A 9,227-nucleotide genomic window follows, 5' to 3' on the forward strand; every position below is an offset into this window, starting at 1 on the left:
CACCACCCGGCACTTTTTAGCAAACACCCGGCTTTTTTTTTTTTTTGGGTGGTTACTGAAGAATTGGGTCACAATACAGGGGCTGCCATCCGCCTACGATTTCCTCCCACCCAGCTTTAAAAAATTTCTTGGGTGAGCACTGCTTTGGACCAACTATGTCTTATAGGGTTTTATATCTGGGATATGTTTATTTCCCTAGGGGTTAAACTTGATGGACTATACTATGTACGTATATGCAATGTTTCCCGACACACGTTTACCTGGTTTTGTTGTGAGCACACAAAGATTGGTTCTGCTCGGTCGCGGTCTCGGCTATGACACCAATGAGGTATGCGTATAACAGTCTGTGCCAATGAAGATTCTTCCTCCCTAGTGAAAATAAAAATGTCCTCAATTACAAAGCAGAAAGTGACAAAGGCAACAAGAAAAGCTGTAATACACAAATGACAACAATACACACTGCTACAGACAGACTATATACATAGCAGCAAAGCATGATAATTTTATACATAACAGAAAGATATTACTGAGGAAATGAAGCGTGGAATGTAACAAAGTGACAGACAAACGCTTACACTCAGCCGCCCGCTTTCCTGTCAGTGCAGGTGACACAAACACACTGTGCTGTCATCTCACGATGCAGCTGGCCGCATTAGCTGAACGCCGGACGCCTATTGGTCGGCCTGCCTGTCACTCTCCGCTGAGGCGTCCTCCTTGTTGGAGGATTTGAATGGAAGGGGCGGGGCAGACTGTACGCTGTCTCTCTGCAGGAAAAGGCTGTACTTGGCTGCTTGCCTCCTTAACTGCTTCTGTACGTCATAAGTCTGTCAGGGGAAAGCATTGCAAATTGGAGAGTTTTGTACATAAAGGGCGCTGGGTTTTTGGGAACAATTCGCTAGTAACTTGGTATAGTGGTATAGTATAGTGTTGGTATGAAGCTGCCTGACAGGCAGGAGCCTCTCCCTTCACACACGCGCCTTTGTGTTTTCTTTGTGGTTCCTCTCTCGCTCTCTGTCGCTATCTAATGGCCAGTCTGTGGTATTACAGCCCCCTTTTTTTAGGGTTACTCACCAAACCTTTTTCTGTGTGTGCACCATTGCCAAATATCTGGTGCAAACTTTTTATGAGGGCTGACATCATGTTTAACACCCCTAGCATTCTAATTCCGTCCAAATTGCCATGCAAAAAGCGTTTATTTATTTATTTTATATATAGGCTATAATCCCTAGGCAAAACTCTCCAAAATATGTCTAATACTTAATAAAAGTAATAAGTTAAATAATAAACTTTAAATAAAAAAAACACCGAAATCTGTTTAAAAAAATAGTTAAACATGTAATATACCTGTACAGTAGCATATTATATATATATATATATATATATAGATAGATATATATATTATATATAATAATTTCTTTGTATTGGACTCAATACAGCTATTTCGTATCATATTTCGTTTCCTGCACCAGGAAACCCCGGAGATCGTCTCTGCATTGCATTGCTAAAGATTGAAGACGGACGTGTCCCCTGGACCTGCGGGCACCAGCAGGACGTCGGGGTACAGTGACGGAACAAAGTAAGTGTTTTTTAGTTTAGGTTAAAGCTCCCCGAGTGTCCCACTAGGGGGGTTAAAGCAGACTATACTCGCTATTTTTACTTTTTTTTTACTAGATTTACTATTACTTTACATACCCTGTTTCCCAGAAATAAGCCCTACCCTGAAAATAGGCTACAATATATATAGATACATGGACAGGAGGTGCTCATTTAACCTCCTGGGCGGTAATCCCAAGTGTGGCTCGGGGTAAAAAAAAAACAGCTGATAGCAGTAAAAAAATAGCTAAAAAAATCAAAGACTTACCTGGTCCCACTGGCATTCTCCTATCGTCTGGCCGCATCCTCATTCTCGATTTGTCCCCCGGAGTGCGCTGACGTTCCCCAGGAGTTCCCGGTGACAGTGGTGCGTGCAGCCAACGCTAGGGGTGCGGCGGGAATTTCAAAATATTTTGTATTGCATTCAATACACAATAACTGCATTAAATGCAATACATTGGATTTATATGTGTAAAAGCACTACATTGTCATTCATGAAAATTTATTTTACAGTATAATATAATATGAGTATAATAAAGTTTGAAACGCAAAATTGGGTCAAAGTTTATTAATAAATTTATTTAATTTATTATTTTGCGTTTCAAACTTTATTATACTCATATTATTCTATACTGTAAAATAAATTTTCATGAAAGACAATGTACCGCTTTTAGACATATAAATCTGGACAGAAATGAACTGCCTAGGAGGTTAAGGAAAGTGCTATTTCTAGAGTTGGGGCAAATGATTCTGAAGGAAATAGAGTAAAAAAAAATTCAAGATGGAATTCCGGGTTTGGAGAGTTATGATGATGTTCCAGAATGTCATGACATGACTGTATTTGAATTAATGTTGATTTTTTTGTTCAAGAATAAATGTTGATTGTTGTTTATGAAAAAATAAGGCATCCCCTGCAAATAAGCCCTAGAGCAAAAATTTACATAAGTCTTATTTTCGGGAAGAAGGGTAAACAACCCTTCTAAACAAAGTAAAAATGTTATTTTTTTTTAATGCAACACCTTTTTTTTTCAAAAATATCACATGCTCAGTGAGATCGGCTCTCTTTTTTTTCCCCCCCCACAGCGGCTACGTCACCCGATGTCACACCTGCGCAGTGTGACTTCGGGTCACAACGCAAGAAAGCTGGAAGAGAAGACAGAAGATGATGGCGCCCAGTGCTTCCTCTGCACCAGGATGAAGAGGAATCCCAGGATGACGTGGGACCAGATTGTGTGCGGGAAGAGAAGAGAGAGGATGGCAGCGCCGGGACGAAGAGGGATCCTAGGACGACGTGGGACCAGATAGTGGAAAGGACCCGCGCCAATGAAGGGATCTGCGGGAAGAGAAGAGAGAAGATGGCAGCGCCCAGTGCTTCCTCTGCACCAGGAGGAAGAGGAATCCCAGGACGACGTGGGACCAGATTGTGGAAAGGACCAGCACCATTGAAGGGATCTGTGGGAAGAGAAGAGAGAAGATGGCAGCGCCAGGACGAAGAGGGATCCTAGGATGATGCAGGACAGGATCGTGGAAAGGACCAACACCATTGAAGGGGTCTGCGGAAAGAGAAGACAGAAGATGGCAGCGCCCAGTGTTTCCTCTGCACCAGGAGGAAGAGGAATCCCAGGACGATGTGGGACCGGATCGTGGAAAGGACCAGCTGGATCTGCGGGAAGAGAAGACAGAAAATAGCGGCACGTGGACGAAGAGGGATCTTAGGAGGACGTGGGACAGGGTCGTGGAACAATATACAATTCCAACTTAGGCTACGTACACACATTAGACTTTTGTTGTTGGAAAGGATCTTTCACGGTCTTTTCCAATGACAGAAGACTAAAGTTTGCATGGACGAGAGCTGTACATACAGCATCGTTCTACTCTATGGAGAGGGGAGGGGGGAGAAGGAAGCAGCAGCACTCCACTGTGCTCTTTCCCCTTCACTTGCACTGTGGTTGTTCGTTGTTTGTGGATCCGCCAGGACGAGCCCTGAAGCAATAATCAGATGAGAATCATCTGATGTGTGTACGTAGCCTAAGTTGTAACCATAAGCTGTAAGCATTATAGTATTAGTGGGGGGACATTGACAGTAGGAAAGAGAAGGGGGGAATCAAAGAGGGGATAGAAGAAAAGGATGAGAGGGTAAACGGATAAACTTGGGGCGTGCTAAGTGCCCGTAGTGTGTAAAAGCCTAAGAAGCATTACTATAGCCATAGCTGCTGACATAGAAGGGCCAGGGTGTCAGAGAGTAATCCAGGGCTCCCAGATAGACATAAATCTGGTGTGTGCGTCGGCCACTTCAGTATTTAATACCTAGTGTACACTACACCAATTCTGAAGAAATTCATGGTGACATTTAATTATCTCGAACAAAAACATTTATTTTATGTAAGGATACCAATCTGGAACATTTGTTTTTCTATATGGGCACCTCTGCTATCCATACCATTGTCAACAGTTTGGAGAAATACCATATCACTAAAAGACAACTCTATCCACCAGTTGCCTATTTAATGTACAGCGCTGCGTAAAATGTTGGTGCTATATAAATGCTGTTTAATATTAATAATAATAATAATAAATAGTAAGTCATTTATTTTAGTAGTACTAAAATAAAAAATCATTGCCAGTGGTGCCCCTTAACTGTCACTATCGCTCTGCATATGCAGATATGGCCCTGGTGAATAGGTTAGCTGTACTTCTAGCACAGCATTTACTTTTTCACCGGAATAGCCCTTTTCTATTCATGAAATACAGTGGCCATGGAGAGAATGAGAGAGGTGAATGAGAGCTGTTGTTATGGCTTTGCCAGAAGTACGGTGGAGCCAGGGATAAACTATATCTATATCTTCATATGGACAGTGTTGGGCACCAATGGAGGTCATTTTTTTAAGTGCTATTGAAAAATGAGCAGATGCTGTCCTGAGCTGTTTTTTGAACAAGCTGTCATAAAAAAAAAAACAATTGTCAGGCTTCTGAATTAAAACAATATTTTCTATGTATATCTCACTGACTTCTGCCTGATGATAATCCAAAACTGAAAACATCAGGGAGAGCAAGGAATATTAAAAAAATACCACTGGAAAATTTAGAAATACTTTAATGATTTTAGGATTGTATCCCTCCTGGGATACCAAAGTCATGCATCCCAGGTGGCTTCTGGCAGTTCCGCAGTGAGATCGACACCAGGGGTGTAGTGGGGCGGGCAGGGGTGGGAACGCCGTGCCCTTACTTTTTTTCGGGAATGGGCACACGTGCCACACAGTTACCATCTGTGGGATTATGACTGAACGCCTCTAAGTCAGAATCCCCCCTAAAGGCGGCGATACCGCAGGGCAGTTTACTGTATAGAATTGCGGGCTCAAGGCATTGGGCGGGTGATCTCTCTGAACACAACCAGCAAACTCTTCCATCGCAGGCTTAGACCTGTAATGGGGAAGTGGGTGGGATCTAGCATTATGACGTCACTTTGGGGGAGGTTTCTTCCACTTAGAGTGACACATAGGCAGGAGTGTAGTAGGGCGGGCATGTTTACATAACAATGATGCCCATGCACGCTCGCTATGTATGGTATGGTGCCCCCTCTTCTTTTTTATGACTACACCCCTGATCGGCACTTCTTTTTCCCCATGTGTAACAGGCTATATCGCCTGATCTCGTGCCTGCACAGGAAGATAAGAAGGAAGATGGCGCGGTGGTTCTTCCGTACCGAGGCAAAGGCGAATTACAGGATGGTGTGGGACACAATCCAGAAAAGCTCTGGGGGGATGGAGGGATTGGCTGATTAGATATTTGCGTTAACAAGCAGTTGTACAGGTGTACCTAACAAAGTGGTCAGTGAGTGTTTATAAAAACATATATATATGTTTATCAAACGGCTACAAATGTATAAAGATATTCCTGCAGGATGTTTGTTTATAGAACTTAAACTCTCTGCGTGATGTAAGCGTTATTCACATTATGTGCACTGCAGTTCATCGTTTAACATTCTCACTCCCTTGCCTTGGGCATTTGACTCTTTCCTATTTAAATTAAATATAATAATTGTGTGATCAACAGAGTGGACAGCAGATCCCATGCAGAGAGGTTGTTTTTAGATTCTGTGGTTAGGAGGTGGTAAAAAGGTCTTTCACTCTCTTTCTGTTACAGATCCCTGCAGGTCCAGGGGATCTGTGCCTCCGTCAGTGCCACCCACCATTCACGCCCCTGCTGCCAGCACCAGCTATGCTAAGGCATCACCTCCTCAGCTCACTTCCTGGTCCTGTGACTCCCAATCAGCTGCTCCACTACCACAGAGGACTAGAGTGTTTCTCTGACCTGCTCCCCCTGCTGGTGGAGTTGTGAACACCACCAACCTATAGTCTCCTGGACTCCCTCTGGTGGTAGAGTAGGATGCAGCAGGTCACATGGCTCCATTTATCACAGGCCCTGCCCTTAAAGGGAAGTGAAGGGTAACAGGAAGTTGCCTGAACAAGGAGTTCCTTTGGCTCTGCTTCCAGGTTCCTGTTAGTTGTTTCTCCTGCTCCAGATTCTTTGTGTAATGACCCAGGCTTGTTTCCTGACCAACCTTGTCCGCTGCCTGCCCTGACCTTTTGGCACGTCTGACTACTCTCTTGGATTTCCCTTTGGCACTATGTTTTTATTCCAGCTTGTTAGCAGTCACCTACCTCTGTGTGCACGGGGGCCTGCAACTTGGCAGTTGCCCGCAGCACAACACTCTCACCTCTAGAGGCTCTGGTGAACACCTGGCAGCTGCTTAGACTCTGTGCCCCGTGCACATATCCACTTACCGAGCTGGTGACACAGAGGGTCCACTATCCTGCCGTGCAGCTACTGTGACACTTTCACTTACGTGAATTGATTTGTTGGAGGTATGCTTGCATTACAGTGGGAATTTATCTGTAGGAGTTTACATAAGATATTGTAGATGGTAGTAGAGCCAAGGGAGGCTAGGATTAGGATTGTATGTTGTCTTGGGGCAAGGAGGAATCAGGTGAAATAGGTAGGAAATGGTATAGTAGAAATCCCGCAGGTGGCTGTAGAAGTTAAACATGCTATGTTTGAGCCTGTCTGCAGATTGTAGGATGATATCAATTTCAACATACATGTGCAGTGCCATCATATTATCTTGAAAAATCTTGCCGTTTTATTTCAATTAATTGTTTAGTGAATCTGTATTTAAAATAGATTATTGCCACTTCTCTGCCACTGGCTAAGTTGGTCTTCTGGCCGTCTGTATTGGCTTTTGAGTGGACAGTCCGGTCTCCTCTACATTTACCTCAACAAAAAAGTGGTTTGTAGAAACAGTGCCATGTAAGACTTCCAGAATTCTTGTGCAACACTCTGCAGACAAGACATCTTCATCTGTTTCCTCTTCTTCATCCTGCAGAAAAGGAATCCAGTTGCTGTCAAAGTCGATTCTGTTTGAAAATAGAGAAACTTGTGTCCTTGAGTTTTTAGGAGGAAGACCTTCAGTATAACCAGTTAATCCCCCAACTGCAGATATTGATTGAAACGGCCAACTGGGTATTACTATTTATCTATGCTTTTTGAATTCTGCTTAAGCAAGTCAACAATACACTTTATTGTGGCATGACATGCTAGGCTATATGATGATACTTGCAGAAGATTGTGATTGGATTGATCAGCAGCAGAACTCGCCAGTCCCCCAATCTAACACTGCAGTCTTCACCCTTAGTAAGCCCCTGCTCAGCCTCAGGAGACTATAAGGCAAATCCAGAATACAAAGCCAGAGACAGACAGAGGTCGTGGATCCAGGCTGTGGATAATTGATGAGCCGCAGGTAATGGTCAGCAACTGTAAATAACACTTAGAAACTCCACAGCACAGATTTGCTCAGTTAAAGGCTACAATAGGCACAGGTCAATGGGAGCAGAGAGGCTGTAAAGCAGCCAATGGCAGCACAGGACTCAAATTGGGAACTAGTCTGCTCACTAGTGTCAGCACAATCCCGAGAGACTATTCACATCCAAAGGGAACCTGGGGAAGCCACAGACTGCAGAGTAGAGGACTGCTGCAAGCAATGTCAATAAAGACAATAAGCAGGGGTTGTTGTCCTGCGGCGGCCTACAGAACGGGATCGCCAGCCAGATAATTTTCTACAAACAGAAGCTTTGCCAAATTGCAGAAAATGCAAATTGAAAGCATTTATTTTTGGAATGTGAGTACACTGTGCAGTGGAAGAACTTTTAAATACAGGAAATATACAATATTTGGTTCTACTGGCTGTGGTGAATGCTGACTTCCAATTTACATACAATGTTGTTGGATCACATAGTAGCAGCAACGAAAAAAGCCAGTATATCTATTTGTATTTGTAAAGGTAAGGCCTTTGGAGTAGTGAGCATCTAATGCATCCTATTCCCACCTGCACCAGGTGAAGTGTATTTAAATTTACAGTTTGTGCCTTATCCACTGGATAGTGGAATTTAGCAACGAGTGGAGAATCCTACAATTATCCACTGAAAATATTTTATGGCTTCAGTACATATATGTAGATATATATACATATATACATATATGTAGAGTAAGAAACACACAAACAAAAAATAAGGGTTAAAGCGTACCTATAAACTCAATATTTTTACTTTACATAGAAGGGTAAACAACCCTTCTATATATAGTAAAAATGTTGTTGTTTTGTTTAATTGCAACACCTTTTTTTTACTTTTTTTCCCCCCCTTCACAGCGGCTATATCACCCAATCTTGCCCCTGCGCAGTGTGAGATTGGGTGACAGAGGAAGAAGACGGAAAAGAAAACCGAAGATGGCGTCGCCTAACGCTTCCTCTGCGCCGGGACAAGGAGGATTTCCAGGATGACGTGGGACTGGATCATGGGAAGGACCAGCACCATCGAGGGATCTGCAGGATTAAAGGTAAGTGTAATTTTTTTATTTTTAGTTTGGTTTATTGAAAGTTTTACTTTATTGAAAGAATATTTACAATTGAATTAAGCTCATCTAAGTAGCTTGGATGCAGAAAAAGCTCACAGTCTGTGTCTGTAGGTGGAAGAAGAAGTAGCATCTTGGGCAGCTGTGAGCTGCATCACAGGCCACTTACATGCACCTCTCCACTAGTGGTAGTGTAAGTAAATTCTTACTTCTTGTATTTGCATTCACAAGGTACCCTACCCCCCCCCCCCCCCCCCCCCAATCCCTGACAGAGTTCAACCTTCAAATAAACTTGCCATCAACCCGGTTGATCTAAGATTAAACATTTTTAAGAAAATGATCATTATACACCAGGTTTGCCTCTCATAAATGGGCACACTTGTATAGGTTTCGATTTGTTGACAACATCTTTTAAAATGGTGGTTCCTAACCATTTAAAATGGCTAGGAAAGACTAGAAGCAGAAGAGATATAAAAATGATGAATAATAGAATGAAGAATGTTTAGGGAAAGTGTTATAAAGGCTCCAGGGAATAGAGAGTAGATAGGTCTGTGTAAGTTTCTAGGAAGAAACCTGGTTCTTTAGGGCCTTGGAGCCAAGCCAATGGAGTGAAAGGGTGGGTTCCTTGGCCCAACCCAATCCTAACTGGGTAAATATGCATGTGCACTCAGGTGTAGAAAAAAGAGGGAAGTGATCAGCAAGAGCCTGAGAGAGGGCCCGAGTGGATT

General features: G+C 43.0%; 1 protein-coding gene across 2 annotated transcripts in view; it reads right to left on the bottom strand.

Moving 5' to 3' along the window:
• SUN2 (Sad1 and UNC84 domain containing 2) overlaps window positions 1-691 on the bottom strand; it is a 40,372-nt gene extending 39,681 nt beyond the window's left edge. Inside the window, exons 1-2 of one of the 2 annotated variants that reach the window (XM_072421099.1) lie at window positions 576-691; window positions 261-369 (exon numbers count right to left, since the gene is read on the bottom strand). The gene's annotated coding sequence lies outside the window, so the exon portion shown is untranslated. The remainder of the gene's footprint in view (window positions 1-260; window positions 370-575) is intronic. The other variant, XM_072421098.1, reaches the window with a different exon arrangement.
• Window positions 692-9,227: the final 8,536 nt, after the last annotated feature.

Source organism: Pyxicephalus adspersus, chromosome 8, assembly GCF_032062135.1.
Source record: "Pyxicephalus adspersus chromosome 8, UCB_Pads_2.0, whole genome shotgun sequence".
NCBI lineage: Eukaryota > Metazoa > Chordata > Amphibia > Anura > Pyxicephalidae > Pyxicephalus > Pyxicephalus adspersus.